The following is a 20,817-nucleotide window of genomic DNA, read 5'->3' on the forward strand; positions in this document are numbered from 1 at the left end:
AATTTCTCAGCTTACTGCACGTATATTTGAGTAGAAGGCAGAAGGTAGAAGAATAATTTTTCATCTACGTAACACGTGCACTGACCTCTAGTGAGAACGTTTAACATTAAGGCTTGTCCAGTGGTGCCACCTTTCATCGACGTCACATGTACAACTAAACATGGGCAAAGATACTGAACAACGGATAGTCTCTTCAAGCTGAAAAGTAAATGAGAAACACATTCCAGTACTACACGATTCGTTAGTTAAATAATTTTTTTCACGATTTCACGCCCAATATTGAGATAGAACACGTTAGCAATCGATTTCTGGAAACAATGGATAGTTTAACGACCTTGGATGCCGTTGTCCAAGACTTACTTCACGACGCAGAATTCGAAGCTCACATCTTAGGGTGTGAAGCCTATAAAAACTATGTAAAGGGGAGAGATTCTGGAGGCAAAATACAATACTGAGGGGAAGATTTTCAGATGCCACCGCCTACAGGATGACTCCTGGGATTTTTACACATCCGTGTAGCTACGGTGTTCGACTGCCACTGAGCAAATTATAGCCATTTCCGGTAACATTAAGCACTGGCTTCGTTTCTGCGAACATTTCGAGCCCTCTGTCGAGGCAGACTTCATAGCTACCCTCTACAGCCGGCCGGAGTGGCCGAGCGGTTCTAGGCGCTACAGTCTGGAACCGCGCGACCGCTACGGTCACAGGTTCGAATCCTGCATCGGGCATGGATTTGTGTGATGTCCTTAGGTTAGTTAGGTTTAAGTAGTTCTAAGTTCTCGGGGACTGATGATTTCAAAAGTTAGGTCCCATAGTGCTCAGAACCATTTGAACCATTTTGAACCCTCTACAATGGTATTACAGACAATAAACGGAAAAAATTGCAGCATACAACTCTAGTGAAGAAGCACTGTCTCACGCAGTTATATAAAAAATTCAATCGGTACTTATCTTTTCGATGGCTGCAGTAATAGTCCAGGGGCCGTAATTATCTACCCATTACTGTCGAATAAAGACATTAGCATGACATAAATTGGACACACTGAAATAGTTTAACTGACATTGCTCTTTCTTTTAGATTCACAATTTTAACAGTTTCAACAAACAGTGTACATACACCATGACCTTACGGAACCGATTAATAATCACTAGCCCACATGGCGCCAGCGATAACATCCAAAGACGATCGTACACCAAACATACATATCTTCACTGTTTAGACAAATAAATAAGGTTTTCTCTGACCATACGAGTACGTTAACAAAATACGTGTTCATATAGTAATTTGTTTCATTAGATAATTTTCATTTTGCAAGATATACCAATGTATTCATTTTTATTTGAATTGATCATAAGAAAAACTAAGACGCCTAGTTTTCTGGAGTGAACATATTTTCGTATAAAAAGCGTACTGAATAATCTTACATATCAAATAAGATAAACAGTTAGGAATAATGGATAAATGCAATAAAAAACAAGTTCCCCAGCAAAACAACATTGGTAACAGATTTAAAGGGACCCGGCTTCGGCCGATTCAGTACAGGACAGGGAGAGTCAATGTAGTGTTGTTACAGACTTAACTTGTCAATTGTTACGAAACATATATTTATTCATGGGCATCTGGAAGGAAATCCAAGAATTTGGCGCAAGACATCAGTGTAATTACATCTGCCAATTGACAAATCAAGTGCATCAACGCCTGCTTGCAACTGGGATGTCCATTTAATTATCATTTCATTTCTAGCAAAGCTGCATGGTCATCCACGGTAACTGTTCTTTCGGGAACAGATACTACCGTCATATATATAGTTAAAAATATATGGGTTCCCAGCCTTTGACCTTCTTGTGCGAACGCACACGCTATGCCCGAACTCGTACGGGACTTGGTAGATTAATCTGCCACGAGTAATGAGTATGATGGGCAAACATCTATTAGGCGCACTACGAATGTAGTGTTGTGGACATGTTGGGAATGTGGATCTCACGGGGAGCGTGCAAGGGATAAGTCCCTGCAGACGCACTACCCTCTGTGCCCGCGGTGGCTCAGATGGACGCAGTCTGCCTTCGGCAGTGACACAGTGCGGACCGTGTTGCCCGCCGGCCGCGCTGCAGTGCGCGCGCCTGTTTGTTTACGCCGGAGCAGCTTCGCGTGTGCGGTGTTGTGAGTCTAGAACGAGATGGCACACTCGTACAGAAAAAACGACCTTGAAGTTCAGTTTTGCGAACGACTATACACGACCAAAGGCACACGAGATCGAACGTTTCTTAAGAGAAGAGGTAAAAATCGATCCACAGGAAATCGTGGGAATCAATTTATCGATCGTTTCAAGCGTCGTCTATGTCAAGCTTGTTGACGAGGCTGCTTGCGAAAGACTTCTACAACGATCACCGAACGGGTATCGTTTCTGTCATGCCGACGAGAATGTTGGTGTAGTTACGGTCGATCACGCGGGCATGGGTTGGTTGGTTGGTTTTGGGGAAGGAGACCAAACAGCTAGGTCATCGGTCTCATCGGATTAGGGAAGGACGGGGAAGGAAGTCGGCCGTGCCCTTTGAAAGGAACCATCCCGGCATTTGCCTGGAGCGATTTAGGGAAATCACGGAAAACCTAAATCAGGATGGCCGGACGCGGGATTGAACCGTCGTCCTCCCGAATGCGAGTCCAGTGTCTAACCACTGCGCCACCTCGCTCGGTGCGGGCATGGGGATCCGCACTATACGAGTCTTCGAACTTCCGTTTGACGTCCCGTCTGAACTTGTTACCGACGCCTTTCGACCATACGGTACAGTTCTGTCCCATGTGGCCGAAAAATGGACGAGCTTTTCCACGTACCCCGTTTTAAATGGGGTGAGACAAATACGGATAGAACTGCGAAAGCACGTTCCCTCTTATTTGTACATAGAAGGTTGTCGAGCGATTGTAATCTATGATGGGCAACCTCGCACTTGCTCGGGGTGCGGGAAAGAAGGGCACGTCCGCTCGGAATGCCTCCAGCGACGTATAGTGCAAACCCCACGGGATGACGTTCAGGCACCATAACAGATGACTGTTTTACCGTTGACCTTTGTGGAAGCCCTGAGAGGCGACATGAGGGAGATTTCCGATGGGCACCAGCAGATGCCCCCTATAGAGAACATGGACACCAACGGACTGGAACTCCGACCACCGGTTCCACCACAGCAGACACAGGACACCATACAAGAGATGCAGCCGACGGCCACTCCAGGCTCATCCGTGGTGGCTGCCAGTGCTTCCACCGAGAGCGTGATAGGCCAGGCCCAAGACGGAGGATACGCAACCCAAACAGCCGATGCGGAAGCAAGGCAACGGAAACAGCGTTCGCCGAAGAGAAGAAAGAAGCATCGACTGACTTCTGCTGACGATACCCATAGTCCCGAGGGGACAGTGGACGACAACGACAGTATCGACCTGAGACCAGAGGATTCAACAGATACCGAGATGACGATGAAGGAATTGCACAGCGGCGATAACTTGAACTCTCCTTCTGGTGACCGGAAGGCAGAAGTGGGGATGACAACTGTCCAACATCAGCGCGGTGACAACGTTGCCTCCCATCCTTCGACCAGTTCCGGAAATATGCTGGGGGACTGGGCGCAAGAAATGGACCAACAGGAACAGAATGAAAATACGAACGCGACGATTGAGGATAGTCCTGGCCAGAGGCCGGGAGGGGTCGGGAAATGTTGAACAACTTAGTGTGGTGAGGAGCGCCGGGGGTGCAGATAGACGCTTAATGACACCGCCCTACAACTGATGAACACTCGCCAGGCGTACCGCATTGCAACGATAAACATTAATGGCATTCGGACACCGCTTAAAATTCAAATGCTGAAAGATACGTTACGCGCTGCGGACGTGGATATTGTACTCCTACAAGAAGTGCGTTTCACATCGCCGCCAGAGTTCTACGGCTACGAGACACATTATTCAGTGCACGATGAAAGTGGATGCGGTGTAGCGATTCTCTCCAGGGAAGGAATAGGACTGGAGGACGTCGTGTCTCTCCCTTCGGCACGTGGCATAGCGGTCACTGTCGACGGCGTTCGTTTCATCAATTTATACGCACCATCTGGCTCCACAAAACGAAGAGAAAGGGCGACCTTTTACACCGAAGAGATAGCACCGTTGTTCGCTGGACGCTATGATAACTATATAGTGGGCGGCGACTTTAATTGTGTCGTCGACAAAAAGGACCAAGTACCTCATTATGTGCCATGCATGGAACTACGTGCGTTGATTACCGAAATGGCGCTTCTGGATATCTGGGAACTGCAGCATGGCGACAGACCGGGTTATACGTTTGTAACGGGACACTCGGCGAGTAGACTTGATAGAGTGTATGTGACACGAGCTCTACGGACGGCGATACTCGATGCCGAAATCTGGCCAGCGGCTTTTACGGATCATATGGCGTACGTATGTACGATTTCACAAACGCGTCAGAAGATATGGCGGAGTAAGGGTCACTGGAAAATGAATTGTGCACTTTTACGTGACGCTGCATGTAGCCGGTCGATAGAGGCGGCCTGGGAGACCTGCGTTCGCCGCCAACGAGCATACCCCTCGGTTCTCCAGTGGTGGATCAAATGTGCAAAACCAACGTTACGGAGAATGTTGATTCGATACGGGCAGGACGATTCGCAATGGAACCGCACGACGGCTGATTTTTATTTTACAGGCCTGAGGGAACTGATGACCCAACAACCATCGCCGGAAAGGCACATGGCCATGCGCAGGATAAAAGCAAGTTATTACAGCTGACGAGACTAAGAATGGAAGGTATAATGGTCCGGGCGAGATTGGTGGACACGGTTGCTGCCGAAACCCCCTCCATGCACCACGTAGTTCGTGAACGCCAACGGCGACGCAGGACATTGGTCAGGGAACTGATCTCTGAAACTGGCCAGCCAGTTGTGAACCAGCGTGATATTACGCATGTGTTTACTGACTCTTTCCGCCAGTTATATGGACCTGTACAAGTGAACCACGAGACACTACATGATGTCACCTCGGAAATGCCAGATAGGGGACCACCACTGGATTCAGAGGCTTTCATCACAGCGATAACAGAGGACGAGCTGACAGATGCAATTGCCAGGGGGGCTCCGAACAAGTCCCCAGGACAGGACGGCTTCCCAATTGAATTTTACCGCGCCTTTGCATACCTCATGGGACGGACCTGGATTCAGATGTACAACGAACTCCTGTTACCACAGACTGAGATACCTGCCGAATTCACGGAGGGTATCATCATCCCAATACCCAAACCACGCGGTGGCAGAAGGCCAGGAGATTATAGACCACTCACCCTCTTGAACTGCGACTATAAGATTTTCGTGCGCATCCTTGGGGCTCGCCTGCGGTCTTCAATTTCTGATAGACTCCTCATAGATCAAACTTGCCTCGGCGGTAAGAGTAACGTACATACGGCGCTCGGTGACTACCGAGATATCATCGCATTAGCAGCGGCATGCCGCGTGCGTGGAGCACTCGTCGCTATTGACTTCGATCATGCGTTCGACAGAGTGGATCATACCTTTTTGCATGCGGTGATGGGCAGATTGGGAATCCCACAGGCCTTCACTCTAGTGATCATGCGACTGTTACACGGCGTGCGATCGAAGGTCTCGGTGAATGGGCGGAGCACTGACTACATTGTTATTTCAAGGTCAGTTCGTCAAGGTTGTCCCCTTTCGATATTTTTGTATGCAATGGCTTTGGAACCCTGTCTATATGGTCTCCGAAGACGGTTGGAGGGAGTGCCGTTGCCACAACTGACCTTTCACTGCCGCGCTTATGCTGACGATGTGATGCTGGTGGCAAGGACAGACGACGAAGTACGTACGGCGTTGGCATGGATACAGCGATATGGGATGGCGGCAGGAAGCGTGCTTAATCTAAAGAAATCACGCTGCATGAATGTCGGTCGAGGATTAAAACCGGGGGAGGAAGGCCCGCTCTTGTTAGTTAAGACCATAAAATGTCTAGGTGTTACATTCCACACGGATGTGCAGCGGACAGCAGCGAATAACTACCGACGCATATTGAAGCTGATGCGGACAACGGTGCTGTTACAGAAATTAAGAACGTTGGATATGATTCAGAGGATGACCTATGTTAACGTCTACCTAGCACCGAGATTCACTCACGTAGCGCATGTCCTGCCTTTAATGCGCACAATGGCATCACGGATACAAGCAACTTTCGGAACCTACGTGAGTGTGGGACACCTGTTTAAGATCCAATACACTACGCTTACGCTACCACCTGGAGAGGGCGGACTTGGTCTAGTGAACGTATATGAAAAGGCACGGGCGTTATTCGTCAGTACGATTTTCCGACAGTGGCGCGGTCAATTTCGCAATATCTCGGATGCGTTGGCCGATGTACTAGCGCCCACTTCAATGCTGCCCCCAGTCAATGTGGGACATATCTCACCGAAGCTGTCACATTTCAAGTCTTTCTTTTTGGAGCTTAGTTATGTCAGAGATTCCTTCCCAACAACACGACTACCGACGACGCGAGATGTATACCAACTCTTACTGCGCCGGTGCCCCAGGAATACCCTGGAAAAGAAGTACCCAGACAAGAACTGACGACAGATATGGCGCGTTATACGGAACGTTTACCTTCCAACGTCGGTACGCTCGACATGGTATGTGGTGGTAAATAGGAAGTTCGCAACGAATCAACGGCGGCACGCGATTCATTTGGCAGACACTCCACTATGTTTAGACTGCGCAACAGTGGACACTGATGAACATCGTTTAGCATGTAGTGGGACGGCTCCAGTGTGGCACTTGGCACAACAGATATTGGCGTTCCTGTTACGCTCCGCCCCTCACACAATTTCATCAGACACACTTTTTTCCCCAAGGAATCTTATTTTCCGGTCCAAAAAACCAATGCTGTGACATGGGTACGGGGAATGGTGGTGGGCTACGTGTATAACGAATCGGAAAAGGACAAAATTGATTTTTGGCATTTTCTCCTGGATGGACACACGAAGCTGCAACAGCATAAGAAATATGGGTAAGACTTCGCTAACTACTTGCGACGTACATTTACCGACCCGCGGGCCAGATGGGGTGTGACGGGTGAGAGATGAGATAGACGAAGAAGACGAGATAGACATCGATCACACTTACGGACCCTTAGTTAATTTCGAGAAGACGACCCAGTCCCGGTCGGGGCACAAATTTTCAACATGTCCCCAATGAAGTGCATCAACGCCTGCTTGCAGCTAGGGTGTCCATTTAATTATCATTTCAAATCAAGGAAAAGTTATATATTGATCCGGTGACAGGAATCCAATTATCCTGGCGCATCTTCACTATCTGGAAGATCTGTAACATCTGATTCCCCCAGATTCTCTTAACTTGTCGAATATTGAATGCAATAAGCACAATCAAGCTCTGCAGTCACGAGGGGAATACACAGAGGCTTATGGTACGAGTTTTAATTCCAAGATACTTTGCACTTTCTCGTAAGATATGTGTCGATGCTGGATAATTCAAGCGAAGAGGGAACAGTTGTCAGAAGGGAACATCCTGAAGTAGATGGATTTCTTGTTAGAAGAAATATATGGAGCACTAATGGCGCAAACGCGTCATGGGAAAACTGCATACTATCATTATACCGTCTACAACAGCCCTCAGCGTTCAGTCAGGTCTGGACGTACGGTACACATGTTCATACAGAAGGTGGTAGACTACTGTGTGTTTTGCAAACAGCGTAGTTGCTGACCAGAAGATTTCAAGAAGGTGAAGGGTATTCATGACGGCCTCAAGATTCTGAGATACAATAATAGGTGCTTTCTTGGCCTCAACGTGGGTTCTACAGAAAATGTGTTAAGAAAGAAAGAGCATTTTGTCTCTTTTTGAATTAAAGGTGCCACTAGCTAGCCTGCGGAAATTCAGAGTATTCTGCTTCATTAGACATTCTTGCCGAACGCAGTTCAGTCTGCGATATGAATACCACATCGACTTACCTCCAGCCAGCCTGTATGTATGTACCAGGGTGCACAAGTGTGAGAGAATCACACGCTGTGTTTTAGGTAGTGGTAGCCAGGGTAGCTTCATCAGCATGTCACTGATCGACAGTTTACAACTGGAAGTTGTTTCGAATCACCCACTGGCAGTTGATATCTTTGTCTTTATTCATTGCTTCACACTCACTTCAGATGGTCCACCTGCCATTGAGAAGCACAAGGAACAAGGCTCACATTACAGTTAACACATTCGGATTTTTCATTCCTCTTCGGTAAAGAAATATAGCCCCACTGCCAGACGAATGGATAACACCACACAGACACTTCCAAGTCACTGTCCTTGATTTTACAGAGATTAGGATGCCTATGTAGGAAGAACAACTAAATGCTATATTCTACTGTTCGCCTGTGTTATGACTAGAGCCATTCTCCTAGAGCTATTTCAGAACTCAAGAACTACAAAGACTTTTAGCAGACACGGTGTTTCACACACATCTACAGTCATAATTCCCAAACATTCCATGCAGTCAACGAAGAGGTAACAGTACTGTGAACGGCCGTCCATATTGATAAGACCCACCAATATATCTCGCACAACAAAGAATAATGTGGAATTTTATAGCCAGTGTGTTGCTTGGCGGGGAGGTTTCTGAGAGACAATGGTCAGTTCAGCCAAAATATGTCTCAGAAAAGTAACCTGGGGCTCCAAAATGGACGAAGAAAGGATACAGATTGCGCTCATGAATATTGAAGCAGCCTTCAACTAGAGAATGGTTCAAATGGGTCTAAGCAATGTGGGACTTAACATCTGAGGTCATCAGTCCCCTAGACTTAGAACTACGTAAACATAACTAACCTAAGGACATCACACACATCCATGCCCGAGGCAGGGTTCCAACCTGCGACCGTAACAGCCGCGTGGTCCCGGACTAAAGCGCCTAGAACCGCTCGGCCACAACGGCCGGCCAACTAGAGGAGTCAGTCTCCGTAGCTAAGAGGCCAGCTTGTCTGGCTGCTATGCAGAGAACCGGATTCGATTCTCGGTACTGTCATGGATTGTTCTTGCGAGGACTGGAGAGGGGTTCCCTCAGCCTCATGATGCCTATTGACGACCTACTAGTGTGGGACGTAGGAGCTCCAAGATCAAGAAAACGGACAAAGGTGGGGAGAATGGTGTGCTGACCCCACACTTTTCCATACCACATACGAGTGACGCCATTGGCAGAAGATGATAAGGCGGTCGGTCCATTCCAACTGTCACCTGTGGGCCAGAATGGTGGATATCACGCTTCTCCATTCTCGCGGCTGCACCTGTCTACACACATTATCTTTCCAAAAAGCATTTTTTTAGGAGTCATACAATGGAGTTTTACAGCAGGTAGGCGGGCTCTTGGGCTGGTCAGTGTGTAAAGATGGGCCGAAATGAATTCTGAGCTGTCTCCTTGCGCTGAAAGAGGGCTCTCAGGGCTCCAAACACTTTTATTACCCTTCCAGGTCCTTTAAGTAACTACGTTGCTCAAGCCAACTAGGAAGTTTCCAAGGCTGCAGAAAATAACGGGCCACACACTGTAATAAAAGGAAGGGAAGACAGGTGATAGCTAACAGGGCTGTCTACAGTTACGATGCAGGGTAAAAGGGGTGACACTGACCATGGGGATGCGCAAATAACTTCTGAAATATGTTGATTGACATTTTGAGGTGAATTGGCACTAACATGTGCGATGGCGTATTTGTATTGTACGACTGTGAGAGAAGAGAGACGGTGAAACAATCAGTGTACTCCAGGCGGACCACCGAGCTTAATGTCCCCATCTGGTGGACAGACTAGCATCAGCAGTGTCGCATGGCCGTACTTGATGGAAAACTATGAAGAGGTTTGAAATTTAATGCCGTACATTGATGGCAAGGCTGATGATAAAGAACCTTACACTATAGCCTCACCTGTTCTTGCAGCTCAGATGATGGTAGTGAAAATTTCCTTCTGCATCAGTATTCAGACTGGCTTAGAGTGCCACTACATAAGCTTGCGTTTGACATATTTTAGTAATCTTAATTGCATTAAGTGTTTTGTGATCGGACTAAATCGACGTTACGGACGCCACTTGTTCACAATATCGATGATTCTTTGGCTGCAGATCTTCATTGCTGTTGTTGTGGTCTTCAGTCGAGAGACTGGTTTGACGCAGCTCTACGTGCTGCTCTATCCTGTACAAGTTTCTTCATCTCCGAGTACCTACTGCAACCTACATTCTTCTGAAACTGCTTAGTGTATTCATCTTTTGGTCTCCCTCTACGATTTTTACCCTCCCTGCTGACCTCCAATAGTATATTGGTGACCCCTTGATGCCTCACAACATGTCCTACCAACCGATCCCTGCTTCTAGTCAAGTTGTGTCACAAACTTCTCTTCTCTCCAGTTTTATTCAATACCTCCTTATTAGTTATGTGATCTACCCATCTAATCTTCAGCATTATTCTGTAGCACCACATTTCGTAAGCTTCTATTATCTTCTTGTCTAAGCTATTTATCGTCCACCTTTCACTTCCATACAAATACTTTTAGAAACGACATCCTGACACTTAAATCTATACTCGATGTTAACAAATTTCTCTTCTTCAGAAACGCTTTCCTGGCCATTGCCAGTCTGCATTTTATATCCTCTCTACTTCGACCACCATCAGTTATTTTGCTCCCCAAATACCAAAATTTATCTACTACTTTAAGAGTCTCATTCCCTAATCTAGTTCCCTCAGCATCATCCAATTTCATTCCAGTACATTCCATTATCCTCGTTTTGCTTTTGTTGATATTAATCTTATATCCTCAAGGCACTGTCCATTCCGTTCAACTGCTCTTCCAGGTCCTTTGCTGTCTCTGACAGAATTAAAATGTCATCGGCAAACCTCAAAGTTCTTATTTCTTCTCCAAGAATTTTAATTCCTACTAAACATTCTTCTTTTGTTTCCTTTACTGCTGGCTCAATATACACATTGAATAACATCGGGGATAGGCTACAACTCTGTCTCACTCCCTTCCCAAACACTGCTTCCCTTTCGTGCCCATCGACTCTTATAACTGCCATCTGGTTTCTGTACAAATTGTAAATAGCCTTTCGCTCCCAGTATTTGACCCCTGCCACCTTTAGAATTTGAAAGAGAATATTCCAGTCAACGCTGTCTAAAGCTTCCTCTAGTTAGGTTTGCTTTTCCTTGGTCTATCTTCTAAGATAAGACGTAGGGTTGGTATTGCCTCAAGTGTTCCAACATTTCTACGGAATCAGAACTGATCTTCTCCGAGGTCGGCTTCTACCATTTCTCCCATTCGTCTGTAAAGAAGTCGTGTTAATATTTTACAGCCGTGACTTATTAAACCGATAGTGTGTAATTTTCACACCTGATAACACTGTCTTTTTTCATATAGCAAAGACAGCCCACTGGTTGCAATGGATTTTATAGTCGAATTGACCATGGTTTTGACTCCTAAACTAAGGGAGTCTTCATCAGAATTTATATTACATACGTAAGAAGCTGAGCATAACAGCTCTCGTCATACAATTTTAACACCAAAAAGGCCACGTCACATAATAAAACATTCTACGTAAAAGTTTTACTGTCATTTCTAGTTATAAATTAAAGATTGCCGCTAAGGGCTACTTGTGTATACTGAAACAGGTGGCATCAGACTCATTGATGCCACCTGTTTCACTGTACACAAGCAGCTGGTGTCCGGATACTTTTGATCACATAATGTATCTCCCATTTTATCTTCATCTACGTCCTCTCCCGTTTCGATAACACTGTCCTCAAGTACATCGCCCTTGTATAGAACCATTACATACTTCTTCCACCTTCTGTTTTCTCTTCTTTACTTAGAATTGGTTTTCCATCTGAGCTCTTGATATTCATACAAGTGGTTCTCTTTTCTCCAAAGGTCTCCTTAATTTTCCTGCACGATTTATCTATCTTAACCCTAGTGATATATGCCTCTACATCCCTACATTTGTCCTCTAGCCATCCCTTCTTAACCATTTTGCTCTTCCTGTTGATCTCATTTTTGAGACGTTTGTATTCCTGTTTGCCTACTTTATTAACTGCATTTTTAAATTTTCTTTCATCACTTAAATTCAGCATTTCTAAGGCTACCCAAGAATTTCTACTAGCACTCGTCTTTTACCTACTTATCCTATGCTACCTTCACTAGTTTATTTCTCAAAGCTACCCATTCTTCTTCTACTGTATTTCTTTCGCCTAGTCTTGTCAGACGTTCCCAAATGTCCTCTCTGAAACTCTGTACAGCCTCCGATTCTTTCAGTTTATGCAGGTCCCATCTCCTTACATTATTACCTTTTTGCAGTTTCTTCACTTTTAATCTACAGTTCATAACCAATAGATTGTGGTCAGAGTTCACATCTGCCCCTGGAAATATCTTAAATTTTAAAACCAGGTTCCTAAATCTGTCTTACCGTTATATAATGTATCTGAAGGCTTCCAGTGTCTCCAGGCCTCTTCCACGTATACAGCCTTCTTTCATGATTCTTGAACCAAGTGTTAGCTATGATTAAGTTATGCTCCGTAAAAAATTCTACCAGGCGGCGTCCTCTAACATTCCTTCCATATTCGCCTACTACTCTTCCTTCTCTTCCTGTTCCTGCTATCGGCTTCCAGTCCCCTATGACTATTAAATTTTCGTCTCCCTTCACTATCCGAATAATTTTTTATCTCATCACACATTTCATCAATCTCTTCCTCATGTGCGAAGCTAGTTGCCATATAAACTTGTACTATTGTGGTAGGCGTGGGCTTCGTGTCTATCTTGGCGACAATAATGCGTTCGCTAAGCTATTCTTAGTAGCTTACCCGAACTCCTATTTTTTATTCATTATTGAACCTACTCCTGCATTATCCCTCTTTCATTTTGTATTTATAACCCTATATTCACAAGATCAGAAGTCTTTTTCCTCCTGCCAACGAAGTTCACTAATTCCGTTTATATCTAACTTTAACCTATCCATTACCATTTTTAAATTTTCTGACCTTCCTGCCCGATTAAGGGCTCTGACTTTCCATGCTCCGACACATAGAACGCCAGTTTTCTTTCTTCTGATAACGACGTCCTCCTGAGTAGTCCCCGCCCAGAGATCCGAATGGGGGACTATTTTACCCCCGGAATATTTTACCCAACAGGACGCCATCATCATCATTTAACCATACAGTGAAGCTGCATGCCCTCGGGAAGAACTACGGTAAAGTTTCCCCTTGCCTTCAGCCGTTCGCAGTACCAGCAAAGCAAGGCCATTTTGGTTAATGTTACAAGGCCAGATCAGTCAATCATCCAGAGTGTTGCCCCTGCAACTACTGAAAAGGCTGCTGCCCCGCTTCAGGAACCACACGTGTGTCTGGCCTTTCAGCTGATACCCCTCCGTTCTGGTTGCACCTACGGTACGGCTATCTGTATCGCTGAGGCACGCAAGCCTCCCCACCAACGGTAAGGTCCATCGTTCATGGTGTCCCGTGGATGGGGGGGGGAGGGGGGGAGGGGGGGAGGGTGGCGGCAGACCTTCATATGTTATTGTAAACTTTGACAGTATTGTCGTTGTCAGCTAGTATGTAAAAAGTGGCTCTGTAAGACTGAAATTACTAGTTGCTAACGGCTGAGAGTCATCTAGTGTACACTATTCTATTTTTATGGTACATAGTGTTTTGAAGGTTATTATGGAGCAAGTTTTTATTGGACATGCAGCTGTATCCTGTTTTAATTTAATGTATTTTTGATACATTGATGCACAGCTTTGTGAGCACTTTCCAGATGATTGTTCGCACACATGTGTTTCCTTGTTTTAAAGGCTTGTTTGTGTATACTACACATGTTTTTCTGTTTCTCTATTTTATAGTCTTCCGTGATGATAGTTGCTAAAAATGGAAACGGTTGAGAAGAAAGTTATATATGCACAGCAGGTGGCCCAAAGTGATTTTCTTCAGACTTTAGTTTATGTTTCTGGTTATTTTTAACTTTCTTGCCGGCCAGTGTGGCAGAGCGGTTCTAGGCATCTCAGTCTGGAACCACATTACCGCTACGGTCGCAGGTTCTAATCCTGCCTCGGGCATGGATGTGTGTGATGTCCTTAGGTTAGTTAGGTTTAAGTAGTTCTGAGTTCTAGGGGACTGATGACCTCAGATGTTAAGTCCCATAGTGCTCAGAGACATTTGAACCATTTTTAACTTTCTTAGTTTGTTATACTTGTACGCAAAACCCTTGCATTGTCTGGTGCCAGCACTTTTTTGGTATCAGTTTTTGGTGAATTGTATCAGTCATGATTTATGCGGTTAAATGGTACCATTTATAACTGATAAAGTATAACCACCACTACTTCACTTCTGAAACGTGTTGTAACGAGATCAACAAGGAAATAACCATGAATGACGTCACGGTAGCAGAGAACAGGTATATTTATCGTCCGAGCAACGAAGCCTTTTCTCAGATGATTTTCGTTTCGTGTTAAAAGAAAACAAAAAGTCGCATGAGATTAGAAGGCATTTTGTCGGAACTTGGTGTTAACTGATTTTTCATGTTAAGCAATTCGGTGTTAAACGTTTCTCGTTGCAGTTTAATGCGAACGGCTGGAGCGCTGGAGCAATTACCGCAGTCGTCGCGAGGATTTAGGCCGGGGCGCGGGCGCCCAGCTGGTACGCGGCGGTGGCCCTCCTACATATTTATGGCGCGCAATTTGCCAGGACTAATGTAGATGCGCGTCCCGGCCTATGCAGATGTGCAGGATGAGTAATGGCACGCCAGCGCCGCGCCCGGCACACCAGCGCCGCCTACAACGCGACTCGCCGTTTCCGGGAAACCGACCGCTCGTCATACAGTCTGGCGGACCGTAATCGGCCTGCAGCCGCAGCTGCAGCACGACCACACGACCGCAAAGATGGCAACGCCACGCGAAACGTGACTGTACGCAGTTAAGCCAAGTGGTCATTCACAAATAAGTTGAGCAACAAACAGGTTGGTCAACCCAATTTTGTGAATGCAAGTAGGAGACTAAACTCGTTCGCACCTGTTAATCAAAGAATCATATAAATCCACGTGGGACATAACCAATAAAACGACATTCGTATCCGAAACACTTTTTTAATCATTTAAAAAAAAAAAGCACTCCGTCTTCAGGCCACGAGTGGCCTACCGGGACCATCGGACCGCCGCGTCATCCTCACTGGAGGATGCGGATAGGAGGGGCGTGGGGTCCGCACACCGCTCTCTCCGTCGTTGGTATTCTTGACCGAAGCCGCTATTAATCGGTCGAGTAGCTCCTCAATTGGCATCACGAGGCTGAGTGCACCCCGAAAAATGGCAACAGCGCATGGCGGCCTGGATGGTCACCCATCCAAGTGCCGACCACGCCCGACAGCGCTTAACGTCGGTGACCTCTCGGGAACCGGTGTATCCACTGCGGCGAGGCCGTTGCTTTTTTAAGCATTTGCTAAAGTATTCTTCACTGGCATTAATTTTAGTTGCCCATTGACATTTTGTACGTTCACTGAGAGATAAAATGAATTCACACACCCAAAGTTTCTTTATTCTACGAGAAAGAACTCAATGCGTAAACATAAGCAAGTCGCAAAAACATAAATACGAGATGCGCTGAAGAAGTAATGCAACACATGCTTTCTCTCGGCCAATTTCGGCTGAAAAAAAATGCGGAATTTGTTGTGGGACATCGTGGAATATTCCCGCTTCATACCCTATAGAATCATGAAGTTCCGATAGAGGGCGGCGCTCTACGTAGTCTTCAAAATGGCGTTTGTAAGGGAGGTGTACTCCAAGCAAAGAGCTGTCATTGAGTTTCTTCAGGCGGAAGACCACTGCAACGCAGACGCTCATAGGCGCCTGCAGATTGTGTACGGAGACCTGCCAGAGAACAAAAGCTCGATGAGTCGTTGGGCTAGGCGGCTGTCACCATCACAACAAGTCTGCACATACCGGTCCCATCTTCCACGTGCCAGGTGGCCGCTCTCAGCTGTGACTCCTTCAGTATTGGAACGTGCGGACATTTTCATTCGAGGTGATGAAAATGAAATGTCGTGTGGCTAGGGCCTCCCGTCGGGTAGACCGTTCGCCTGGTGCAGGTCTTTCGAGTTGACGCCACTTCGGCGACCTGCGCGTCGATGGGGATGAAATGATGATGATTAGGACAACACAACACCCAGTCCCTGAGCGGAGAAAATCTCCGACCCAGCCGGGAATCGAACCCGGGACCTTAGGATTGACGTTCTGTCACTCTGACCACTTTTTTTTTTTTTTGAGCCCTACACGGAATTTTTTTTACCCTTGCCACTTTTTTTTTTGACCGCCTTTTTTTTACCATCTTAAATGTCATACATCTATACAAATACATAAATAAGATTTACATACAAGTTAAATGAAAGTGAAAAGAGAAAAGAAAAATTCGTATTCCAAGCGGTTTTTTTTTTGGGCGGGGGGGGGGGGGGGGGGGGGGGAACAGGAAGGCAGGGTAAACAAACAATCTTTATTCGTACAATTGTACTATCTTAGGGATAAGAAAAGGATCGAGACAGGAAAAACAAAGCAAAAACAATTTGGAAACCAGAAAATCAACGTAAAGGCCGCCCTTTTCTTTTGTGTAACATGAATAAAGTAAATGACAATCCTAGTCACGGCGGGAGTGAAAATGAAGTTATCATCTGCATCACAATCCCTGCAGCACACGGTGTCGCATCATAAATCTGGCAGACAGCCATATAATCTTGACCATTTCTGCCTTTGTGGGCGGCATGTATTTCTCCTGCGTCGACCAGGTAGGGGCCAGTTTTCTTCTCAGTGTGCTGTATGCCAATATAACTGAACCGCGCAGTACTGTCTCTAGTCGTTCTGCTGCAGGAGTCTTCTCAGTTCTGGGACACCCCAGCTGTCGGGCGGATTGTGAAAAACACTTCCTAAAAAATTGGAAAAGTAAGTCCTGTATTTCGTATGACTCCGTATGAGCTCGTGTTGTTCTTATAAATACATCCAATAATCCATCACGGACTTAATATCGTACGAATACAAATATTTCGTCGCATGTCCAGCGATCCAATTGACCGCATACGTATTTTGTTTGGGGAAAAAGGTCTTGTCCGGTAGAAAAAGTACATCCGATGTGATTTCTGTGTAGTTAGTGCGCCGAAGGAAGGCCAATATTCGACGCGTCAGCATCCAGACGTCCCTCGCTGCGCCACACACTGAACCATGTTCTTCCGTTGCTAACAGGCCACAGTTTGTGCAAAGAGGAGAATCGACCATATGAATTGTATGTAATCGACTCCTGGTCACAAGTTTACGGTTTATAAGAATGTAGCACATCGATCTCGCTGCTGTTGACAGTAATGGAGTATGCACTGCACACCAAATGTGGTTCCACGTTCTCGTCGGGTATTTGAATTCCATTACGTTGCGGGCATGGTGATCCATCAAGCACCTATAGATCTCCCGAGTCGTGGGTATTCTCGTCGAAGGTACTTTCAGACGAACATAACTGTAATCAACAAGAAATGAGGCAATGTGTGCAAGAGAAGGCGAAATATTGCCCGCCGCAATAGGGGGTTCGTACGAAGTCGGAACAAGTACTTCTATCAGAGCTGACGTTATGGTGTACTTTCGTTGTTGCCAATTTCGTATCATCGCTCGCATGTAAAGCGCCAGAGCTCTGTTTCGCACGTTTGTGAGGTTGAGGCCACCGTTCCGGAATTGTAGCGTTAACGTGTCATATGTGATCTTAAATAATATCCCAGTACTAACATAGTAACCAAAGGCAGCCATGAGGCGGTCTGCAATACCCTTCGGTATTGGTAGGATCTGCGCTAAATGGGGCAGTCGTGACGCTATGTGGACGTTAGTGTATGCCACACGCTGGATCATGTCAAAGGCTCTCAGTGAGTTGTTTCGTATCGCCAGACGAACATTTTGCAGAAGCCGCCGAGAACTCGCAGCCGCTGACCGCCGTAGTGAACGGGTAAATGTGATCTCCAGACATCTCAGCGATTCCACCGTCTGAAACGGTCCCGGTATGTCTTCCAGACCCCGTCCAATGTGCATAATTTTGGATTTCGTCATGTTAATGACACTGCCTGCTGCCGTCCCGTAAGAGTCTAGGTGTTCAACAGCCTGACGCACTTCATGACCTGATCTGACAAGAAGGATCAGGTCGTCCGCATATGCGCGACAAACGAAAGAGTTCTCATTAAGCGCTATCCCAGTAAGTGAGCGCCTCATAACACACATCAGCGGCTCAAGCGCTATCGCAAACAGCATCATGGAGAGTGGGCACCCTTGTCGGACAGAGCTGTTAATAGGAACCGAGCCCGCTTCCCGACCGTTTACAATCACCTTCGATGTAGCCCCTCGTATTAGCCTCATAATGATGGATATGAAAACAGGTGGAATCTCCATTCGGCTCATGACTGACGCCAAGAAGTCATGGTTTATCCTGTCGAACACACTATCGAAGTCCACAGATATCATCGCTGCTCGCATTTTACACGTTTCCGCAAGGGCGATAACGTCACGGTATTCACTTAACGCCGAGGAGATGTTGCTTCGCACCCCTAGGCAAGCCTGATCGGGGGATGTTGTCCTGGATATCGCCAGCTTGAGACGAGACGCCAGTAGCCGTGCAAAAATTTTATAATCGGTGTTTAGCATAGTGAGAGGCCGATATTGATTAACACTGCGACTCCCCGCTATCTTCGGGATGGGAAGAAGAAAACCCGTCACAAAATCCGACGGTAGGCGCATGTTCAAACTCATCGCCTCGTTGTACATCGACACCAACTGTGGCATCATCGTGTCCACGAATTCTCGATAAAACCCTAGCGTAATCCCATCTGGCCCCGGTGATTTATGGGCCTCTCCTTTTGTGAGTGCCACCTTTATATCGTCTTCTGTGAGTGCCTCCATAAACGCTGCCTTATCCGTCTCTGTCAGTGTCGTTTGCAGATGTTGCAGTATCTCTTCCCCTACCTGACGGTCCGTCGGTGTACCGGCATAGAGATGGCGGAAATGCTCTAAAAATTCATTGGTAATGTCCTGTTGTGTTGTCAGTTGACGGCCATCTAAACCGTGGAGCACTGTTACCAATGCCCGGCGGTAACGTTTATGTTCCCGCGACACATGGTGCATCGAGGTACGTTCCCCAGTGATGGTGTCGAGACATCTTGCCCGTATTGGGATGCCACCCAGTCGTCGTCGCGTGATCGATAGGATTTGTGCCTTGACATGATGAACTTCCGCATGATGTTCTGCAGACGGCACCTGGAAGGACAGCTCACGAAGCATGGTGTAATAATAATCAAGAGTGTCTCTCTGCCATCTCGTCTTATCCCGACCATACTGTATTAGAACTCTTCTTATTGCCGGCATAGTGCACTCGAGCCACCATTGAAGCACGGAGGTATACGTTGGTAGACGGCGTTGACATGTGGCCCATACCTCCTCGACTCTCTGACGACATTCGGGGTCCACCAAAAGGGACGAATTGAGCTTCCATGTCCCGCGGCTTCTCCACACGCTTTGCCTAGGGAGTGACATGGTACAAATGTAAGCCAGATGATCAGTAAATGCCGCAGGCCATCGTTCCGCGTCGACCACCTTATTCTGCAGGCCAACCGAAACATATATTCGATCGAGTCTGCTCGCCGAGTGACTGGTAAAAAAAGTATATCCCTCACGGTTTCTATGAATCATATCCCAGGTGTCGCTTAACTCCAGATCCCGGCATAGCACATGAATTCACGACAAGTATTGTAATGTGGTGTCTGGTCTTTTCGGGCTAAAACACAATTGAAGTCACCACCTATAATGAAATGATCGAATCTGCCGGTAAATAAGGGCACAATCTCTTCCGAATAATATCTCGCACGCGCCCGTCTGTTGTCTGTGCCGGAAGGGGCATAAACATTGAGAATGCGAATTCCATTAACAGTTATCGCCAGTCCTCGTGCCGAAGGTAGATAAGCCAGGTCTCGGACCGGAATCCCGTCCCGGACCAATATCGCCGTTCCACTGTCGTTGTTCGAGTGCGGCGAGGTGTAGGAGATGTATCCATGTACTTCCTGGAACTCAGGAATGTAAATTTCCTGCACCATCAGTATATCCACATTCGACGCGTATATCATGTCCCTAAACAACTGCTATTTCATGGGCGATCTAATGGTATTTACATTCACTGTCCCTATTCAGCTGTCACCTCCACATGATGTTAAAATGACAAAGTTTCACCGTGTCGATAATCCCTTTGCACATCCGCCGAGGGTCGCCCGAGGAACGTGTCCCTGCGGTATCAGGTTTCTTAAGATGCGGACGGATGCAAGGCCCCACCAATAGAATGGTCCGCATCGGTGATTTCGTCGTCCTGCTCATACCAGCTGATACTATTGGTGTGCTCCAAATTTTCCTGCGCGGCATTGATGTGTGACATCTGTTGTTCTTTCGCAGCTGTAGATTCCACCGCCGAAGGGGTAGCAGGCCCCTGAGCAGATGCGTCGTCTGAACGATATGACATCATTTCACTGTCCGAATTCATATGATCTGCGACATCCGAAGCTTGTGGTTCCATGTCAGACAAGTCCATAGTGTTAGACTCATCTGGGCTCCCTAGAAGAGAAGGGAGCGTCTCCGCAGAGTTTAGTCGGCGCTTCTTGTGGCGCTTTGGCGAGCGTTGTTTGCGGGCCCTAACCTCGGCCTCTGGTGTTGGCGAATCTTGCATCTCCTGCGTTCCCGCCGCCGCCACAATGCCCTGGGGCCGTTCCACTT

The sequence above is a fragment of the Schistocerca serialis genome, chromosome 4 (genome assembly GCF_023864345.2).
Source record: "Schistocerca serialis cubense isolate TAMUIC-IGC-003099 chromosome 4, iqSchSeri2.2, whole genome shotgun sequence".
Lineage (NCBI taxonomy): Eukaryota > Metazoa > Arthropoda > Insecta > Orthoptera > Acrididae > Schistocerca > Schistocerca serialis.